This window comes from Phyllobates terribilis, unplaced genomic scaffold (assembly GCF_046119375.1).
Source record: "Phyllobates terribilis strain yellow unplaced genomic scaffold, ASM4611937v1 Scaffold_4__5_contigs__length_816908805, whole genome shotgun sequence".
Taxonomy (NCBI): domain Eukaryota; kingdom Metazoa; phylum Chordata; class Amphibia; order Anura; family Dendrobatidae; genus Phyllobates; species Phyllobates terribilis.
In genome coordinates, this window is record NW_027362764.1 from 79,198,307 (window position 1) to 79,221,772 (window position 23,466).

The following is a 23,466-nucleotide window of genomic DNA, read 5'->3' on the forward strand; positions in this document are numbered from 1 at the left end:
AAACCTTTTGCAGCTTTTATACAGGGGCATGAATGTTTTTGTTTTTTTCAAATTATTTTCCATTCCTATTTAATTTCCTGTTATCAATATGCAAATAAAAAAAACAAAAGAATATATGCATGTAAACATGCATGTAAATGTAGGCACGCGAGCACCTACACTTGTTTCTTCCTGCAAGGAAATGGTTAAATATCCGGTGGAGCATAAATCCTCTTGTCGGCTGCATTAGGAGCTTTACACTTTACACCTTCTCTAAAGAACCCAGAAAGGGATTAACTATTTCTGGAAGTTGGCGTTTGTCTAAGTCGCCTGCATGCGAGGGAATGTCCGGCTGCTGATGTCTGTGTGATCTGGAAGCGATTCTGAGGTTCTGAGCACTTTCTGAAAGATAACAAACAATTCCTTTTCATACGTACGATGACCATGATGCCACCCGTGCCATCCGAGACAATGAAGCAAGGATGAAAATTACTAGGGCAGCTTCAGTAAGAGAAGACTGTCAGAGTTAAAATGACACCGCTTTGACAGTTTACATTGGTCATCGCTATGTTTACCTGTAAAAATTTAATGCACTGCACATCGGAGAATAGGCATGAAAAAGGGAACGACACTCTTGGTGCAGATGAGCCTCACAACCTATGCCTGCTGCTCTTGGCCTCTTCTGCCTTCTTGTAGGTGAGTCATTCTTTGCACAATGCCTTCCTAGCTGTGGTGGAATTATCTGTAGCATTAGTTGTGTTATTCTACCAGAAGTCTTGCGTATTTCATGCCATCGGGTGTTACATATCAACAGTGTTCTTAATCCCATGCCAGGTGCGTATGTAGAGAAAGGCAGCCATGGGAATGACTATACTAGATGCAGGGGCTGCAGTTGCACCCGGGTCCTGGAGCCTAGGAGAAACCAAAAGGTCAAAAATTATTGAAGATCCATGATAAATGGGAGCCCTGTTGGTTTGAATTGGGTCTTCATGAGCTTCAAGTTACACAATAGGCTTTATAGCTGAGAACAAGATGGGTGCCAAGATGAGCCTCCTCAAACACCAGGGATTGGGTGCCATTGCAGCCCCTCCACCTCCTTTAGTGACACAACTGTCTGTATCTGGAAATCTATTCTATGGGAAATAGGAAGGTGCATAAATTTCGTTGACCCATAGCCAGTGGCATACCACCAATGGCAGCAGGCCACGCAGCTGCTATTGAGCTCATGAGCTGGGGGGCCCGATGCTAGAGCCAGTACTGGGCCCACCTTCCCCACCCATCATAGCATATTCAACTGTATTTGCATCCTGGATGCTGATACAGTTGAAAGTAATTATGAAAGAGGGAGCGTCTCCTCCATCACTCTTTCTTGGCATCAAACGTCTCAGCAAAGAGGAGAGGTGAGTATTGTATTCTTTTTTTAAATTGTGGTGGCCATAATACTGTATGGAGGAATAGGGGGAGTGCATTATACAATATGGAGAACTTTAGGGAGTGCATTATAATGTATGGAGGACTATGGGGAAGTATTATACTATATGGGGGACTATGGGGTCCATTATACTGTATAGAGGACTATGAGGAGTGCATTATACTATATGGGGAACTATGGGGTTGCTTTATACTATATGGAGGACTATGGGGGTGCTTTATACTATATGGAGGACTATGGGGATGTATTATACTATGTGGAGGACTATGAGGAGTGCATTATACTATATGGAAGACTATGGGGTGCATTATACTATATGGAGGACCATTGGGAGGAGAGTGCATTACACTATACAGAAGGCAGTGGGGGTGCATTACACTATTTTGAGGGCTATGGGGATTACATTATACTATATGGAGGACTATGGGAAGTGGATTATACTATTTACAGGACTATGGGGAGTTCATTATACTGTATGGAGGACTATGGGGAGTCAATTATACTATATGGGTGATTATAGGGTGCAGTATACTATATAGAGGACTATGGGTGCATTATACTATATGAAGGGCTATGTAGGGGCTATTATAAAATATGAATGGCTATGTGACAGCATTTATAATTTATGGAGGGCTATGTGGGGGTCATCATACTGTATGCAAACAATTATACAGTGTGAAGGTTTGTGTGGGGTCCATCATACTGTTTGGAGGGCTGTGTGGAAACCATTACACTTTGTGGAGGGCTGTGTGGGGGGCATAATACAATGTGTTGAGGTGTGGGGCCATTATACTATATGTAGGTCCATTATACTGCATTAAGAGATGTGTGGGGGTCACGGTTGGGGATCATACTGTGATGGCGTCACCATACTTTCTTGGGGGAGTTGAGGCTGGGTACAGTAGGGTCATCATACTGTGCATGTGGAGGGTGCTGTGGAGGAATTCAATCTGGGGTATCATATAGTGTTTGTGGGGTGATTTTGTTGGCATCATAGGGGAAAGGGGAATCTAGGGCTTAAGTGGAGGAAAATTACTTTGTAAAGGCTGCAAAATTGTGAGATTTGCTCTTCTGTGACCCTGCCAAATATTAGTTATTGATGGGACCCAATTAGAACTTCTGCTATGGGGCCCCATGATTTCTATGTATGCCTCTGTCCATAGCCATTAATGAGATTATAAATCCCAACCTTTAGTACAAATAGATGAGCAGGAACATCTGCTTGGCGGACGATGCTTATTGCACCTTTCTTACATAAGAAGCCAGTAAGACTATAAGTCTAGTTAAGGCTATAGAGTATAGTATGCTGCGAAAATGTAGAACAAGAGGTTCCAGTAACCACATTGACAATATTATAAAAACATACGTTATTGATTAATCTTTTAAAACTAATAAAGGAGAATAAAACAAATACTCGGCTTACGCATTTCGAGCACTAACGCTCTTAAAGGGAACCTGTCACTACGTTTTTCCAATATAAAGTATGGTCATCACCTTTATGGCATCTTTTACAGCATTCTAATATGTTGTATGTATGTCTCCAATACCCTCTGCAGATCCCAAAAAAACCTTTTATTATACCCACAAATGGTGTGGTCCGGTTTGAAGGGTATCTCTGGTCTTGATCGCTGTCCTCCTTCCCTGATTCATGTGGATGATGCGTCCTATGTCACTCACACAGTGTTCCCTAAGTGCGCTCCTGTGCAAGCGCACCTCTCTGGCAGAGCAAAATACTGTAGTGCGCATGCGCCGGGAAGAGTCAAAGAGCGCCAATGATCCCGATTAAAGCTGGCACATGCGCACTACAGTAGATTACTCTGCCCCTGGCAAGACAGAGAACTACACCTTTGCAGGAGCATGATTGTGAGGCACTGATGGATGACGTAAGATGCATTATCCATATGAATCAAGCAGTGGGATGGCGATTGTAAGAAGAGACCAGACACAAGACCCGAGATACCCATCAGACCAGACCACACTGCCTGTGAGTATAATAAAGGGGCTTTTTTGGGATCTGTAGAGGGAATTGGGAACTTGCATACAGCATACTAGAATGCTGTAAAAGAGGTCTTAAAGGTGGTGGCCTTATATTACAATGGGAAAACGTGGTGGCAGGTTAAGCACTGTAAGTTGAGTTACAGTGTTGACTTACAGTGCTATGATTAAGAGCCTTATTGCTCGAAACGCATAGACCAAGTGTTTGATCTCCCTATACTATTTTTAAAACGTTAAATCAATAAATGATGTTTTTATAATATACCTTCAATATGGCTGCTGGAACCTCTTGTTCTACATATTCACACTGACCTGAGAACTGGCCCATGATTTTTGTCCATGTACTGCGCCTAGCAAAATTATCCAATTACCGGGATCTATTGAGCTGATATGATTTTTGTTTTTTTCTTGTTGACAGTACGCTGTGCAAACTATGAGGATACAGGATGGGTGTGAAAGTAATTTCTGGCATTTTCTAGAGCAGTTTGTAGTTGTTGCATTTGATGTATTTTTTATATATACTGTATGTGGTGGGAAAAGGAGTTGGGCTTTGAGAAGAAAGCTTAATGTGTCTTGTTTTCATTGATAGTTGGTTCATCAGAGGACAAGAGAAATCTCATATGGGTCCGTGACCTGACTTGTTTGTAAGCTCCAGAATCCACACAGCATGATGTTTTGCAGGGTTTGTGATAGGGAGAGGAAGGGGTATTGTGCCGGATGGCGGTTGTTTAATAGCCTATTTACACAGGCAGACACTGCTTCAGATGTAATAGATGGTTCAGTGCGCATAGACTACCATTATTCTCAACAGCGCAGAACGATGTGCTGCCGAGAACAATGATAACCAAGAGATGCTTTGACCGGATGAACGGGCGTTATACTAGTTTGTCGGGAGATCAGCAGCCTGCACAAATATCGTGAAATGAGCATTCCTAGGAACGCTCGTTTATGGTTATCATTCAGTGCACAAGGACCTTAAGTTTTGCTATGAGGATCGACTATGTGGTAATGTGGCGCCCTGCTGCGCACTGGTGCCACAAATCCCAGAGGGGTGCATGGATGGAATTCTCCCCAGTGGCCTCAATACATACAGACACCTCCACCCAAGTCCACTAAACGGAGCCCTGTCAGGTATATAAATACTGGGGGGTGGAGTTCAGGAAGTCAGTCAGTGGGAAGCAGACAGTGTGACACCATGCTGCAGCTCCAGACAAGCTGAAGTCTGTGTGGCTGAAGGCCAGGCTAGGCCAAAGCTGCGGGCTAGTCTGGCCAGTGAGAGCTTGGAGCGGGCTAGAAGGCAAGTGAGAGTTCCTGTCAGGCACAGACAGGGACAGAACTCAGAGAGTCTGCTCAGGGAGTCTGCATGAGAGAGTCTGCAGACTGAGGAGAAGAAAGTGAAACACATAGGGGGCAGAGGAGCATAACAGGCTCACCCCGAACCATATACCAGACACCGGGTCCGCGCCTACAGGGATCTTTATAATCAGTAGGAACAACCGGAATCCCTGGAGAACTACAAGTCCCAGGTTAACCAACCACTGACCACAGCAACAGGGTTAGGTACCACTAAGGCTCCAGCGACCAGGAATAGTGGGAACCAGGAGAAAACCCTACCTCCAGGTCAGTAGATACAAGAAGGAAGCAGTAAGCGAGCCAGGCCTAGCTCCAGCCAGGCCCGAAGCTTAGAGAGTAAAAGACACAGATCAGGAGGCCTTACACCCGCTCACTGGGCAGAGTCCAGAAGTGCGCCCTTTACCTGGAGTACCCTGGACCGTGCCTGCAGCATCACCAGTAAAGGTACTGAAGCTTACCCCCTGCCGTCTCTCTCCTGCTTCCACCATCTTTCTACACCTCTACACTGCCCTGAGGCCTGCTCCACCTGTGGGGAGCCGTCCCATCATAGCTGCCCCTAACATCAGCCTCAGTGGACTGTCGCAGCGCTGGTAACCTCTTACCAGAATCCACATGTGGCGTCACAACAAATCCCCTATAAACATTCCCCCCTTTTAAGTGACCGCCCTGGGCCATGGACCGGGCCGGCCACCGTGATATCCCCCGGCAACCAGAGGCCCGGCTGCCGAGTACCCGACGGCCCTGGGGGCGAGTCAGTAACAGTTTACACTCTTGGCAATATTACAGCATGGTGCTGTGCACCTTTTGGCAGCTTTATCGGTGTGCTGAGGTGCGTGAGTGGTCACTTATCACTATTATTCCCTTGTTCCCACTCTTCTTCATTACACCATGGTTTGTTTGCACCCTGTCGAGAAATAGTCATCCCAGATCACTGTATCAGTAAGATTCACCTTCTGTTGAGTTTTTTTTTTACTGTATTATGGTGGCCAAACACAAAAGACTAAAATCTGCCAAACCCATCAGCTATCATGTGTGTGGGGGTCTCAACATTCTCCACTGACAAATACTGATGGTGGAAACAAGTACATCATCTGTTTGTTCTCAGGGAAGATGAGCCACCACCAGAGGCATCTGGGTGCGGATTAATTCTCTTTCCCCATTGAGAGCACTCTCTTACTCAGCTAAACTGTGCATGCATGTGAAGGAGACGTCGGAAGGTATAACTGTTGACTGACCTTTACCATTTTGCCACTTCTGTTAGGCTATTATGTTGATTGGGAAAAATCAAAAGTAGAGTTTGATTTTCCATTCTGATGTGTATGGTACAATCCATTGAGAGAATTGTCATTGCTATGCTTACAGAGAGAATACGATTTACATGCGGTGGCTCTACAATTTTTTTACCATGTCAGATTGATATGAATTATAATTACACAGCATTTATACTCCTTGGGTTAACCCAGTCTAAACTAACTACTTTATCTTATCTTGTTTTGAGGGGTATTAAATTGAGAGGTAAAATATGCTGGTGTTGTGTTTAAAGCATACCTGCCCTTTCACACAAAACGTGTAGAAAAGCATGGTCTTGTAACAGTCTGCCCCACAAAAAGTGAAAAGTGATTTTAGAGCTCATATCAGTCTAATATATACAGGAACTATCCCGATTCTAATGCTCTGCAACCTGCCACCCACTCTTTTCATTAGGTTCTTTCTCTTCAGCAGTACTCTGCCAGCACTTTGTGAGCTGGAACTTCCATTCTCTCACTACTCCTATCATTGACAATGACATACCTGCCTTGAGCTGAAAGCCCACCTCTTCATTATGCCTCAATGCAGTTTTACAGACAGAAGAGCAGGAGCAAAGCCCTACTCCCAATTCCTGTAGAGAAAAAAATATCCACCCAACTTTTTGTTTAGAGACAAAGACCCACCTCCATTTCCTATAAAGAGACAACAATCCACTTCCAATAAAGAGACAAAGACTGACCCACCTACACTTCCTATAGACAATGACCCGCCTCCACTACCTATAAAGAGACGAAGACCTTTCTATGAAGTGACAAAGACCCACCTTCACTTCCTATAAAGATACAAAAACCCTCCTCCACTTCTTATAAAGAGACAAAGACCTACCGCCACTACCTATAAAGAGACAAAGACCCACCACTACTTTCTATAAAGTTACAAAGACCCACTTTCACTTCCTATAAAAAGCCAAAGACCCACCTTCACTTCCTATAAAAAGACAAAGACCCGCCTCCACTACCTATAAGAAAAGCCAAAGACCTGCTTCTGCTTAGTTTAAAGAGACAAAGACCCACCTCCATTTGCTATAAAGAGATAAATACCCGCCTCCACTTCCTATAAAGTAACTGTAGCGGTGTCTGAAGAACACCGCAAAGGCAGGATTCAAGTACAGCACAGCAAACAAGGAAAAAACAAAACACCGGCTTTATTAGATAAAAAGAGGAAATATGCCAGAAGACAAGAATAACAGTTTTTTATAACAATGATATTAATAACATGAATATAAGGAGAAATAGCTGAAGCGTGTAACAAAACTATGCTCCAGCTATAGCAATGACAGTTAAATACAAACAGTATAAATTAGGTTTACAAACTACTCTCAGCTAATTCACTATCTGGCTTTTCCTCTAATCGGGCCACGCTGATACAGCATCCTAACTAAAGAGAAAACTGAGCTACACCCTCACCCAGTACGATACCGGTGTTTCACTCACAATTGTGCAGATCAGGTATAGCTGAAAAGCTGCTGCTTGGTTCTGTTATAGCTGAACTGGATGAGTTGTGCTTAAGTTCTTTCTCCAGTATATTTGGTCTCTTTCTCTCTTCCAGTCAGGCAAGTCTTGTTCCCTTCTCAATGATGAGGGACGGCTGACACACTGTAATCTGTTACGTCAGGTCACCAGTATTTAGGGATGCTGTTCTGGAGGAGCAATGCAGCTCTTAACTTTTGGACACAGTCCTGACTCCTGACAACCAATCCTGCAATAGTGCAAACTATCTTTTCCCCAGAGAACATCAGTTCCTCTTATTGTCTCTCTTTATCAGGACACAGGCAAACATCCTGTCAGATACACACAAGGTCTGCTCACTTCCTGGTTCTTCTCCCTTTAACAGCACACACCAAAAACAGTAGGGGGGAGGCAACTAGTCCAAGAGCAATAAACAGAGGGGAGCATGGTCTCTGGAATTCACTGTGTTATTCAATGTCCAGTGAGGGCTGACCCACTAAATAACAAAGACTCACCTCCACTTTCTATAAACAGACAAGGACCCATCTCCACTTCCCATAAAGTGACAAAGATCCACCCCACTTCCAATATAAAGACAAAAACCCGCTTCCATTTCCTATAAAGTGACAAAGACCCATCCCTACTTCCTGTAATCCATCTGGATGTCTCTGCTACTAGAGACGGATTACACAAACATCCATCACTTAAAAATATAAAACAATATTTCTTGTCTATATTATTATGAAACAAAAGTGAAATACACGATGCATCCCCTTTAAGGACAGTATCCTGAGATAGTCTGACACCAACCAATCAGGCATGACGTCTTAGGCTGCCAGTAATGTTAAACACCTGGCTTGTTCCCATACAAAGACACTGTAAGCTGACACTTGAAATTTCCTAGAGGCTGCAAGCACAGAAAGGCACATGCACAATGCTTGACTGGTCAAGTTGGGAGAGATCCAGCGTTTCAAACCTTTGAAGCTAAATCCATATTTGTTCCTAAACATTATGAGTGATGAGTAGAAATAATTCATCAAAACACATTGTCAATCATACATAAAGTGATGTAGGTTCCTCAGAGGCCACCAATCTGTCTGCTATTGGGTGCTGGGGAAAGGGGGTTGGTCTGGGCAATATTATAATGAGAGCACTGAACCTGCACTGGGATGGGGGCACTGGTAACTCTTAGTGCAGGTGGACAGAAGTGTAATGGTGTCGAGCCACACATGTAAGGGCCCTGATTATAATTTAAAGGGGTTGTCCATCTCTGGGATCATTTTTTTTTACTTAAATGCATGTAATCGGGGCTAAAAATAATTTAGGACATTTGGATTCATTAAAAGTTTTGCAATATTTGGCTTTTTACTGGCTCTTTGTTTCCTTGCACATTCAACTTTGATGTGGTATGTAGCCATAAGTTAAAGAAGCTAAAAAAAAAGACAGAACAAAAAGTTACAAACGCTCCTATTGCACAGAACGAGTTCACTGATTATATAATACAGCGCAGAGGCTATAAAAGGTAAAAAGTGCACATTTTTTAATGAAACAGAAAAATGATTTTTAGCAAAAATACATATATTTAAGTAAGAAGTAAAAAACCCTTTAAGTTATTGGACTCTTGGTAGTCTATGTACATTACTTCCGCAAATATAATCAATAATAGTCCAATGCTGCAGTATTACTGGAGCATTAGATGGGATGTAACCCAATTTAGTACTTTTTCTCCCTGTCTGCATTGCTGACATTAACTCTTTATTTTTGATTAGTCTTGGGGCTTTATTATAGTCATTATCTGACATATTTAGCACAGTATGAAATGAACGTGTGCCAGTTTTTACCAAGTCTTTATCTCCCTTTGTGTCGGAGGCTTTGAATTCTTTTGCAGCAGTGACATCCATTGTTCTTGGGGAAGTATTGACTGACAGTGTTTGCATGTATTACAATTCTTCTGATTCCCAAGACATGCAGTTTTTTCCTGTCTTTTGTGTTAGTCTCACAGCTTTTGTTACAGGACTTTCATTGTCAGCCATGTCTGAAGGTCAGTGACAGGTCAGATTTGGAGGATCTAAGCACTATAGTCAATACTTTACAAGTGTCTTACAGGGGATGCAACTACTTGTCTTCTGGTCTATTTTATTTAAATAATAATAATATATGCGTATTTTTACATGAATATGGGAGAAGTCATCTGACCTGAAATGCCTCAACTTCAGTACCAGACATGGGTCCTATGGCAGAATTCATGGCATTAGAAAAGATTAGAATATAACCTATCATAAATGTTGTGAGCATGCTTTGTAACATGTAGCTATGGTGTTGTGAGCATGTTCTGTACAAATATTCACCGTACTCTCGAAAAAGTTAATTGCAATGTGTTTTTATTCAATAATGTATATACACGGTGAGGTAAGGTAAATCAGATTGAATGAAAGCGACACTTTAACATTGGACGTTTCGACCTGTCCTGGAACTTTGTCCGGGGTCGCTGAGACTATAAAATGAAAAGATGCTATATGGTATGGTGTATAAGACATAATTTACATAACATATACAGAAATATACAGAAAGAAAATATCTCCATACATAAATAGTAATTATAAGGAATATTCATAGAACAAATAATATAAAAGATTACAAGTATAAGCTGAAACTGAGTAAACATGTGTGAGGACCAGTAGAGTATCTAGCGAACTAGCATAATAATATATATACAGTACAGACCAAAAGTTTGGACACACCTTCTTATTTAAAGATTTTTCTGTATTTTCATGACTATGAAAATTGTACATTCACACTGAAGGCATCAAAACTATGAATTAACACATGGGAATTATATACTTAACAAAAAAGTGTGAAACAACTGAAAATATGTCTTATATTCTATGTTCTTCAAAGTAGCCACCTTTTGCTTTGATGACTGCTTTGCACACTCTTGGCATTCTCTTGATGAGCTTCAAGAGGTAGTCACCGGAAATGGTTTTCACTTCACAGGTGTGCCCTGTTAGGTTTAATAAGTGAGATTTCTTGCCTTATAAATGGGGTTGGGACCATCAGTTGTGTTGTGCAGAAGTCTGGTGGATACACAGCTGATAGTCCTACTGAATAGACTGTTAGAATTTGTATTATGGCAAGAAAAAAACAGCTAAGTAAAGAAAAACGAGTGGCCATCATTACTTTAAGAAATGAAGTTCAGTCAGTGCGAAAAATTGGGAAATCTTTGAAAGTGTCCCCAAGTGCAGTTTCAAAAACCATCAAGTGCTACAAAGAAACTGGCTCACATGAGGACCGCCCCAGGAAAGGAAGACCAAGAGTCACCTCTGCTTCTGAGGATAAGTTTATCCGAGTCACCAGCCTCAGAAATCGCAGGTTAACAGCAGCTCAGATTAGAGATCAGGTCAATGCCACACAGAGTTCTAGCAGCAGACACATCTCTACAACAACTGTTAAGAGGAGACTTTGTGCAGCAGGCCTTCATGGTAATATAGCTGCTAGGAAACCACTGCTAAGGACAGGCAACAAGCAGAAGAGACTTGTTTGGGCTAAAGAACACAAGGAATGGACATTAGACCAGTGGAAATCTGTGCTTTGGTCTGATGAGTCCAAATTTGAGATCTTTGGTTTCAACCACCGTGTCTTTGTGCGACACAGAAAAGGTGAACGGATGGACTCTACATGCCTGGTTCCAACCGTGAAGCATGGAGGAGGAGGTGTGATGGTGTGGGGGTGCTTTGTTAGTGATACTGTTAGGGAATTATAAGGCATACTGAACCAGCATGGCTACCACAGCATCTTGCAGTGGCATGCTATTCCATCCGCTTTGCGTTTAGTTGGACCATCATTTATTTTTCAACAGGACAATATCCCCAAACACACCTCCAGGCTGTGTAAGGGCTATTTGACCAAGAAGGAGAGTGATGGGGTGCTACGCCAGATGACCTGGCCTCCACAGTCACCAGACCTGAACCCAATCGAGATGGTTTGGGGTGAGCTGGACCGCAGAGTGAAGGCAAAAGGTCCAACAAGTGCTAAGCATCTCTGGGAACTCCTTCAAGATTGTTGGAAGACCATTTCCAGTGACTACCTCTTGAAGCTCATCAAGAGAATGCCAAGAGTGTGCAAAGCAGTCGTCAAAGCAAAAGGCGGCTACTTTGAAGAACCTAGAATATAAGACATATTTTCAGTTGTTTCACACTTTTTTGTTAAGTATATAATTCCACATGTGTTAATTCATAGTTTTGATTCCTTCAGTGTGAATGTACAATTTTCATAGTCATGAAAATACAGAAAAATCTTTAAATGACAAGGTGTGTCCAAACTTTTGGTCTGTACTGTACATTAGTATGTAGTTTTAAGATTACACTCAACAAGTACAATAGAAACAATGTAGCCATAAGGAGCAAATGTAGCAAAAAAGTAGAAACTAAAAACCAACAAGACAAAAAGCCTGAATCAGACTGTTTCACCCAGATCCTGGAGTTAAAGGGGAATTCACACAGCTTTTTGACCTATGAAACACTAGAATTATAAATTTTACATGATCTTTGGAAACCATGAGATTTTGCATCGGAGACCAGGAGATCTGTCACAACATGTTCACAACATACAGTACATAGTTAAATAGTTACGTGTTACAGACCATGTTCACAACCAGGGGTGGATTAAGAGTAGCCAGGGCCCCGGGCAGTTTAGACTGCATGGCCCCCCCCCCCGGGCACCTGATGTATCACGTGACATGTCACATGATCCCCTTTGATAGATCATGTGATAGGTCATGTGAGTAACACACAGATGCTTTGATTACATCTGTAGACGGAAAATGACTGATTTTTTTTTCCATTATGTACAGCCCTATACATAACATAGCGCTATACATAATAGAGCAGCGGTGGTAGATTATTTTTCCCAAGGGGTTACATGAGAGACCGTGACTGTTGGGGAAGCCGAACCAATAGGCTGAAATTAATTCTGCTCCATATTAATAATATTAACAAAATAACAAAAAATAATATTAATTGTATGACTTAATATTGAGCAGTTTTAAGTATGCTGACATCCCCTATATACTGTATGAGCCCCCATATAGCTCCCTAGATACAGTATGAGCCCCTACACAGCCCCATACATACAGTATGAACCAACACACAGCCCCCTACACACAGTATGAGCCCCCACACTGCCACCTACATACAGTATAGGCCCTCACATAGCCTCCTAGATACAGTATGAGCCCCCACATAGCTCCCTATATACAATATGAGCCCGTACGTAGTTCCCTATATACAGTAAGAGCCCGCACATAGCTCCCTCTATACAATAGGAGCCCGCACATAGCTCCCTATATACAATAGGAGCCCCCACATAGCTCCCTATATACAATAGGAGCCCCCACATAGCTCCCTATATACAATAGGAGCCCGCACATAGCTCCCTCTATACAATAGGAGCCCGCACATAGCTCCCTATATACAATAGGAGCCCCCACATAGCTCCCTATATACAATAGGAGCCCCCACATAGCTCCCTATATACAATAGGAGCCCGCACATAGCTCCCTATATACAATAGGAGCCCGCACATAGCTTCCTTTATACAGTATGAGCCCCCACATAGCTCCCTATATACAGTAAGAGCCCGCACATAGCTCCCTATATACAATAGGAGCCCGCATATAGCTCCCTATATACAATAGGAGCCCGCACATAGCTCCCTATATACAATAAAAGCCCGTACATAGCTCCCTATATACAATAAGTGCCCGCACATAGCTCCCTTTATACAGTATGAGCTCCCACACAGCTCCCCATATACAATAGGAGCCCGCACATAGCTCCCTATACACAATAGGAGCCCGCACATATCTCCCTATATACAATAGGAGCCCGCACATAGCTCCCTATATACAATAGGAGCCCGCACATAGCTCCCTTTATACAGTATGAGCCCCCCACAAAGCTCCCTATATACAGTAAGAGCCCATACATAGCTCCCTATATACAGTAAGAGCCCGCATATAGCTCCCTATATACAATAAGAGCCTGCGCATAGCTCCCTATATACAATAAGTGCCCACACATAGCTCCCTTTATACTGTATGAGCCCCCACATAGCTCTCTATATACAGTATGAGCCTGTACATAGCTCCCTTCTCTGATCGACTGTCGGTTCCACAGCCAGCTCAGAGAATGGTCGAATGCAAAATGCAGCTGCCTGGAAGACACCTCTGACCAGGGCCGGCGTCAGCACCCGGCGCACCCGGGCAAATGCCGGGGCCCTGAGCAGGGGGGGGGGGGGGGCACTCGTGGTCAGGCACCCTGCCGGGCTATGGGCGGAGGAGAGCGGTGCCAGCGCCTGCCCTTTTCCCGCTTGCTCAGGGCCCCGGCAGCCGGATTCTTACCTCTCCCCATGCCTCCGCAGATCCGCTGTCTTCCTGCTGTGCGCTCCCTGTGACATCTCAGGTCAGAGGGTGCAGTGACGTCTTTCCACCGCGCCCTCCCCTGAGCCGTCACAGGCAGCGCAGAGCGGGAAGACGCCGGCGACGCTGGAGTCCGGACCTGAGCAGCGGCAGCAGGTGAGGAGGAGTGAGGTGAGTATTTGATTTTTTTTTTAATGTATGGAGGCATGGGGCATAATATGGGGGTGTGACATCCTACATGGGGCATAATATGGGGGTGTGACATCCTGCATGGGGAATTATAAAGAGGAGGGTGACATCCTGAATGGGGCATTATAAAGAGGAGGGGTGACATCCTGCATGGGGCATTATAATGAGGGGGGTGACAGCCTGCATAGGGCATTAAGTGGGGGGTAACAGCCTGTATGGAGCATCATAAGGGGAGGAACAGCCTGCATGGGACATTATGTGGGGGGAACAGCCTACATGGAGCATTATATGGGAGCCAGTATCCTGTATGGAGCGTAATAAGGGGGCCAGTATCCTGTACGGAGTGTTATATGGGGGCCAGTATCCTGCATGGAGCATTATATGGGGGCCAGTATTCTGTATGGAGTGTTATATGGGGGCCAATATTCTGTATAGAGCATTTTATGGGGGCAAGTATCCTGTACAGAGCATTTTATGGGGGGCAGTATTCCGTATGGAGGGTTATACGGGGGCCAGTATTCTGTATGGAGGGTTAAATGGGGGCCAGTATTCCGTATGGAGGGTTATATGGGGGCCAGTATTCTGTATGGAGGGTTATATGGGGGCCAGTATTCTGTATGGAGCCTTATATGGGGGCCAGTATTCCGTATGGAGGGTTATATGGGGGCCAGTATTCCGTATAGAGCGTTATATGGGGGCCAGTTTTCCGTATGGAGCGTTATATGGGGGCCAGTATTCCATAGAGCGTTATATGGGGGCCAGTATTCCGTATGGAGCGTTATATGGGGGCCAGTATTCCGTATAGAGCGTTATATGGGGGCCAGTATTCTGTATGGAGCATTATATGGGGGGCCAGTATTCCGTATGGAGCGTTATATGGGGGCCAGTATTCTGTATGGAGCAATATATGGGGGCCAGTATACTGTGTGGAGCAATATATGGGGGCCAGTATTCCATATGGAGCGTTATATGGGGGCCAGTATACTGTGTGGAGCGATTCGCCGGTTTCTGAGATATTGTGGAATTTACAATAGATATCGATCATGTAATGTAAGAAGTGAAATCTTTGCATTTTACTATATATATATATTTCTCTGCGGTATCTGTGCATCATGAATCCTGGTATGTATTAAAGGGGCCCACTGAGACTCTTTCGCCCGGGGCCCAGAAAAACCTGGAGCCGGCTCTGCCTCTGACCACCACATGAGGTGGCCGAAGGCACCCCCCTGACGAATGTACCCAGGTCACATGCCCCCCCCTAGGTACGGCCCTGTACAGTCTATATGACAATACATGACTGGTATCTATAGTACAATCAGGGAAGTGTCCTTCTGTCCAAAGCCTCTATAGACTGCGCAAGTGCAATACCTGCACAGTCTGACCGCAGACAGAAAAACACATCCACATCCCAGACAGGGATGAGGAGTGTGGAGCCGGAGATCGCGGTATGCATAAGCACTGAGCTCATACCGCGATTTCCAGCACCATAGACACATACTTGTTCGGTCCGGTCATCTCTGAAGAGGCCGGGGGAAGAGTGTGGTGCCAAAATCGGCGCCTGCGCATAGCGCGATTTTCGGCGGCATTTTAGTGAAGACAAATATGCACAGTGTCTTCAACAAAATGGACATCGTGGCATGCGCGGGTGCCAATTCCGGCGCAATTTTAGTGAAATAACTGCAGTGGAGAGGTGGAAAAGCAAGTAGGAGTCTTTTTTGTTTTAAATTTATTTATGGATGGGGGAGTACATATCAGGATGGGTGACTAGGATGGAGGAGCATATACCAGGATGGGGGGGAAGCATGGACCAGAATGGGGGAGCATATACCAGGATGGGGAAGCATATACTAGGATGGAGGTGTATATATCAGGATGGGGGAGCAGGCTTGGAGAGCATATACCAGTATGGGGGACCAGGATAAGGGGGGGCCATGGACCAGGATGGGGTAGTATATACCAGGATGGAGGAGCATATACCAGGATGGGGGACCAGGATGGGGAGGGGGCATGGACCAGGATGAGGGAGTATATACCAGGATGGGGGAGTATATACCAGGATGGGGGACCAGAATGGAGGAGCATATACCAATAAAAAAACTTGCCACTCGGGCATAAACCGGGTTCAATAGCTAGTATGATATACTGTGATACAGACATCAGATGTTATATACTATACAAATTGTTATATCCCATCTGATGTCTGTACCACAGTATACCATACACTAATCTGTATACTGGATGACATTTTTTGTACAGGGATATACACTGTACTGATCACACCTGGACCTGCCTACAGGACCTCACATATTATATATGGAGCAGTATAGTATGTGATGTCCTGCAGGTTCAGGGTTGATCAGTCAGTGCAGGATCCTGTATGCGATGTCTGGGGTCGCTCTGCTGGGGCTCAGTGTGATTTATTGCAGGACTCTGAATTCTCTTACAGATCTGGTGATGCTTGAGCCAATGACCCAGAGTGAACTGATCTACAGCAAAGGTCAGACTCCGGCAATAAGTCACACAGAGCCCCAGCAGAGCGTCTGCAGACCTGACACTAAGGGATCTGTGTGAACTCATCAGGAGGAGAGCAGCGTCCTGCAGCCCCCTGCTCAATATTCTTATTTACCGCCATCCACTGAGGTCTGCTGCACGAGCTCCTCTCCGGCAGGCTGATGCTCCTCTCCGGCAGCCTGATGAGCTCCAGGCGCTGCTGTGTGACGTCAGCTCTGGAGACGCAGCACACAGCGTGCAGGGGGCGTGTCTGTCTCCCTGATGCGGCCGGCCAGCGTCTAAGGCACAGTGCGGTCCGCCTCTGCCGAAAACATTATAATGAGGGCAATCTGGCCATGGGCCCCCTGGAGGCCCGGGCCCTGGGCGGTAGCCCAGATTGCCCTCATTATAATCCGTCTATGTTCACAACATATATAGTTTCCAACAGGCAGTTTCCAACTTCGATTTGACCAACATAGCTGAAGTTTTTTGGAACAGTCTGCACAACGGATTTACATCATTGGACACGGATGAAAGAAAGCCTGAGGAATTATGGACAGATATAAAACTATTATTACTGAAGAAGCCAGTAAGACAATAAACAAGAGACAGAAGAGACCCCCACAGCCATGGCTCTCTTAGCTTGCACCTGTTTTTCTGTTTGGAAGTGACTGTCAGATTTTGATATTTGTATACACAGGCTATCTGACTGAGCACTCCACCTATCAGCGGCTTTAATCACAACTCGATCCTACCTACCCATACAAGTGTAGGTTTTCAGTCCAGGAGAGGTACCATATTAGATTAGGTTCCCAGCAAAGAAGGTTACCTTGTCGATGTCTGTTGGACAAACATGAATTGGCCAATTTCTGCATTAACTATCTTCATTTTAACTTTTAGCAGCAATGCAATTCCAATTTGATATATTTAATGTTTGGATGCCATAGCTGTTAGAACCCTCCTGTTAGTTTTTGCTATCTTGTGTTTTGCGGTCACGTGACCAGCTGCCTATATATTACAGCTCCGCCCTTCTGGCTTTGCTGGACTTCAGTGTTTTTTGCCTGTCTCTCTAGCCTGGTGCTTCGGTGCCTATCTCTGTCTAGTTCGCTTGGTCCTCTGGGACCTCTAGTACTTTTTGTTAGTTTATCTTTTTGCTCTGCAACAACTTCTGTTAGGAGGTGTCCCATTTTTGTCCCAGTCCTTAGTTCTTTTAGGGACCCCTCCCTTTATTCTATAGGTCTCCGTTCAGACTAGCCGAGGACAAAGGCGGGTCTGTTCACAAGGAACAGGCTGCCCGCTACATCGTAGGGATTCAGCTTAGTCTTACTGTAGGGACAGCTTTTCCCATTCTTTCCTTAGTTTATGTTGCAGATCATAACAATAACATTACAGAGTGTTAATTTGTTTATTACTTATATATTAATGTCAGAAAATCGTTTCCTAAACACATTTACTGACATAGGGATAAAGAGACCAACCACTTTAAGTGTTTAGCATTCTAAAGCAAGCTGTGAGGGCATCTGATATTCTTGGCATACAACTGAAGGAAGAAACCAATGACAGAATCTATTGAGCCTATTTTTCTCGTGAATTCACCAATGCATCACAATGGACATCAAGTCAGCAAAGCCCAAATTAGGTGTAACGCCGGCATCCCTGCATGGTTCCTCCCTCTCCTCCCAGCAGGGACGCCGAAATGCTCACCACCTTCACCGCCCGGCTCTGTGCTCCCGCGCCCCAGCACGTGCGCATGCCGTGCAGGTCCCCTGACTGTGTGCTCCCCGTTTCATAGAGAGGTAGCATGCACACTCCTGATGTGTCCCCAACCAATGACTGGGAGTCCCTAAGGTATTTAAGCACCTTTCCCTGTAGGAAGGTGCCTGTGGAACATCCTTGTTTAAGTAGTCTGCAAACGGATATCGCCATTGTCAGGTCTCTGTTCCTGTTCTGCCTGTCCCTGAACCCATCTTATAATAATAGTAATTTTTATTTCTATAGTGCCAACATATTCCGCAGCACTTTACAATATAGAGAGGACTTGTAGAAACAATAAAAGACATTACAGAATAACAATAATCACATAAATCAACAGACCCCAGAAGGAGAGAGGGCCCTGCTTGCAAGCTCACAATCTATCAGGAAATAGGGGAGACGCGAAAGGTGAATTGTAACAATTGCTTGTATTGTACGGTCAACCATAATAAATAGGGTAATCACATAATGCTGAATGAACCAGTCACCAACCAGTATGCGAACAAGTACGGATACAGAAGTCTATTGGTGGTGTGAACAGATGATATGAAGGTCCTGATTTGGAACGAAATTTTGTATGGGAAAAAAAGGGATAGTTAGTTAAGTGAGGTGAGGCGATAGGCCAGTCTAAAGAAATGCGTTTTAGGGCACGCTTAAAACTGTGGGTATTGGGGATTAATCGAAAAGTCCTGGGTAGTGCGTTCCAAAGAATTGGCGCAGCACGTGAGAAGTTTTGGAGACTGGAGTGAGAGGTTCTGATTATTGAGGATGTTAATCTTAGGTCATTAGCAGAACGGAGGGCACAGGTAGGGTGGTAGACTGAGACGAGGAAGGAGATGTAGGGTGGTGCTGAAGCATGGAGCACTTTGTGAGTGAGAGTGATGAGTTTATATTGAACTCTATAGCAGATGGGTAACCAGTGCGATGACTGTCACAGGGTGGAGGCATTGGTGTTGGGGTTGGCGAGGAATATGATCCTGGCTGCTGCATTTAGGAAAGATTGGAGAGGAGAGAGTTTAGTAAGAGGGAGACCGATTATTAGAGAGTTGCAGTAGTCCAGACGAGAATGAACCAGAGCGACAGTAAGAGTTTTTGCAGAGTCAAAGGTAAGAAAAGGTTGAATTCTAGAAATGTTTTTTGAGGTGTAGATGACATGAGCAAACGAGTTATTGGATGTGGGGAGAGAAGGAAAGATCTGATTCAAGTATGACCCCCAAGACAGCAGGCTTGTTGCTGGGGAGTAATGGTGGAGCCACACACGGAGATGACAATATTCGGCATAGGTAGGTTAGTGGAGGGAGAAAACACAAGAAGTTAAGTTTTTGATGGGTTCAGTTTCAGATAGAGGGAGACGGCAGAAAGACAATCATTGGTGTTTTGTAATAATTCAAGGGTGAGGTCAGGAGACGATGTGTATAATTGGATGTCATCAGCATAGAGATGGTACTGAAAACCAAATCTACTGATTGTTTGTCCAATAGTGGTGGTGTATAAGGAGAAGAGGAGGGGGCCTAGGACCGATCCTTGGAGAAGTCTGACAGTAAGGGGAAAAGGGGAGGAAGTGGAGCCAGCAAAAGATACAGTGAAGGAGCGGTCAGACATGTAGGAGGAGAACCAGGAGAGAATTGTGTCCGTGAGCCCGATAGAGTGGAGCATCGTGAGGAGGAGATGGTGATCCACAGAGTCGAATGCTGCAGAGAGATCCAAGACACTCATCAGGGAGTAGTGACCATTAGATTTAGCTGTTAGTAGATCTTAGAGACTTTAGTGAGGGCAGTTTCAATGGAGTGTAAAGAGCGGAAACCGGATTGTAGAGGGTCAAGAGGAGAGTTATCTAAGAGATAGCGAATTAAACGGAAGTAGACTAAGCGTTCCAGGAGTTTAGAGATGAAGGGAAGATTAGACGCAGAACTTAGTGGGGGGTGACACGGACACATCTCCAGCATGGCTCATGGTCGGTAAAATCTTCTTTACATACTCACTTGGACTGAAAATTTCTCCATTATTATGGGCATTGTCTCTCATATAGAATCTAATTCAGTATATATCTTGTTGTGCTGTATCTAATTACTCTTATGAGCACTGTCTCTTATATATGAATATACTTATCTCGGTCTGTGGCAGTGTATGCATATGTAGCACCCTGAGGATTCGGCTGCTACAGGGGTATTGCACCTCAACCCAGAGGTGTGATATTCCACTCCCGGGTAAGGATGGAGTGTGGACCTGAGCTCGGTAGGCTGCATGCACTACATACATCCCATTTCCGAGGAACAGGCCGACAGTACTCCCAATTAGAAATGTGCAGGTACGACCGAGTCTGTTCCTGGCTGGAGTGGGAGGGGGGTGGTACATCCCAAGTAGTGTAGGGGCAGATAGGGGGAGCAGCCTGGGTAAAGATAGGAGCTCATTGGGTGCTGGTCACCTGAGCTCACACATAGAGGGTGTATATAAGGTGGGCACCATCAAAGAACAGGGTCAGTCTTTGCAAGTCAGTCTGTGAGAAGTCAGAGGAAGAGGAGCAGAGCAGCCCCAGAGAGAGAGAGAGGAGAAAGCCAGAAAGACCCAGAGGGGGAAACAGAAAAGGAACTCTGAGAACCCAAAGTCTATCAGCGGGTGAAGAGTTGGCAAAAGGGTACCGGATCCCAAGCTGGTGGGGGCAAAAGCACACCCTAGCCAGAGACCGGAGGCCGTGGGCAGTGTCTGCCACGGCCACCCACCACATCCACCCCGAAGGCATACCACGTGGAGGGTCAGGGAACCCAAGGCCAAGGGTGTCCCAACAGAAGGCCCGAGGGAGCTGGACCTGGGTGGATCACTAGTGGGGACGGCCAGAGGAAAGGACAGAAGGAGAGCTCAGGGTCACGCTCCGGACTTGTTTGGGGGTTGGCTGGATCCAGGACCTGGTGGACGCAGCACGGCTCGGGTGGTCACTTGAAGCTGGAGTGACCGGAACATCAGCAGTGAGTAAATACCCTAAACTGCACAACCCGACTCTGTCTTCATTTTACATCTACGCTGCACCACCACAACCCCCATCCTCTGCACCTGACCCCCTGAGGCTATACCCCACCCGTTGGGGGTTATACCATCACAAGCTGCACCTACACCATCAGCCTCAGCGGACCCTGCTGCAGCGGCGGCCATTGTGACCGCAATACAACGGGTGGCGTAGTCGACAATAAAGAACTTAATAACATCTGTAGGACTGCCACATACAACTGAGTTTGACACCCTGGGCACGGACCGGGTCACAGCCACTCGGAAGACTACAACCCCCATCTGATCCGGCTCCGGATATTCCCCCTAAAAGAATATGGCCCAGGGGGTGCGTCAACTTTGGCGTAGTCGGCAGGATTACGTGCCCGCAACACCCGGGTACTGCGTGCCTGAAGAAAAGTGCAAGTTTACCTCAAAAAGAAGTCTCCTGCCGGTTCCGGAGGGTCCCCGCCATCGGACTCCATCACAGGTCGATTCCAGCCGGTTGTCCGCCATTAACAGCTTTTTCCCGCCATCTGCAGAGTTTCCCGCCACTGGGAAGCGATTCCCGCCATTTCCAAAGGTTTCCCGCCTTGGAAGAGCGGACGCCATTATGGGCGTGCCAGAGGGTGGCGAGAGGCCACCTCCCATCGTGGGCCAGGACCTAAAATGGCGCCAAAAGTGGAAACCGCCCCCACCAACAGAGACTGTGATGCTAGAGGTGTCTGTCAGCGTGAAAGAACAGCCCCTGGAGCTGACAATCACCAAGTGGCCCCGGGACCGCCCTCGAAGTGGGAGGAGACGAAAGAAGAGAACAAAGATGGGTGTCGCTTGGAGCAGTCTAGAGCGAGCGCACCCGGAGGCAAGAAGCCTGGAGAAGAATATCGGAGGAGCTTACCCGGAGATGGCGAGAAAGCAGAGCAGCACCGGCCCGTTGGCCAGGAGCCTGCTAGAAACAGAGGAGGGAGAGCAGAGCAGCACCGGCCCGCTGGCCAGGAGCCTGCTGGAGACAACAGTAGGAGAGCAGAGCAGCACCGACCCGTTGGTCAGGAGCCTGCTGGAAACAACGACCCCACTAGGCCTAGTGGAGGTCCTAGCACAGCTCCCCCGAGACCGGGAGTGTGCGCAGACCGCTCTGGAGGGCCTCGCAAGGAGGATGGCCCGGGTGCAGCGAGAGACGTTGGCGGAGTGGAGCCGTGAGATGGCCCAGCAGACCGAGACCTGTCAGCGGAGCACGCCACCCGAGACGAGGAAACAGACCGCCTCTGAGGATGGCGCGGGAGGATTGAAGGCCGGAGACGGCGCCGAGAAGGGAGCCGAACGAGTGGAGGCAGGTAAAGGGGACGTCTATACCCCAAACCGGGAAACCGCGCACCTGCCCCAGCTCCCCGTCGCAGAGCCCGAAGTCTATCCTGCCGTGCCCGTCGCTGCAACGTCACCGCCGCAGACTAGGCCTCAAACGGGAGCCGCGACCCCTGTGACGTCACACGCCTCGACCCCGAGCGTGACCAAGCAGGAAGTACCACCAGCCTGGTCGCAAGGCCTAGTACCCCCGGGTGCCGCTATACCAACAGCGCCCCCTACCTCCGCGGAGCCCCCGGCCTGGTCGCAGGGCCAAGTAGCCCAGGGCGCCGCCGTCCTTACGGTGCCCTTTACCTTCCAGATGCCCCAGGCCTGGCCGCAAGGCCCGGGCAACCCGGGCGCTACCACCACCGCGCCCATAAAACCAAGAGTGCCGCATCTGGGAGAAAATCTATTTGCCCAGCATACGTGCCCGAACGGGTCTGAAGCTAAAGGTAACCACAAAGAAAGAGCAGGAGGACGCCGTCGTTAAGTACAGCGAAGTAGAAGCTGTATATAGTTGCCCGTCGGGGCACCGTGAACTGAAACTGTTACTGTTGCTAATATAGTCCCCGTTGGGACCAGCAAGTGTGAACTGTTACCCGTATTTCTCTAAATCCCACTGACCGAGGACTGAGAGCGGTCATTCCTCCCTAATACCTGGCCGAGGACTGAGAGCGGCCATACCCCTTGTAAATAGTTGCGCGTCCTAAAGCGCCCCCTACCGGTTTTATAGGAAAGCCACGAGTTCCAAAGACTGTCGCACTTTACCCGGTCACACGTTG

At 46.2% G+C, this 23,466-nt stretch overlaps 1 protein-coding gene across 1 annotated transcript in view; it reads left to right on the forward strand.

Annotated features, from left to right (window-relative positions):
• The first annotated feature begins 209 nt into the window (after nucleotides 1–209).
• Nucleotides 210–23,466, forward strand: part of MYO3A (myosin IIIA) — a 308,489-nt gene continuing 285,232 nt past the window's right edge. Inside the window, exon 1 of the mRNA XM_073677531.1 lies at nucleotides 210–675. The gene's annotated coding sequence lies outside the window, so the exon portion shown is untranslated. The remainder of the gene's footprint in view (nucleotides 676–23,466) is intronic.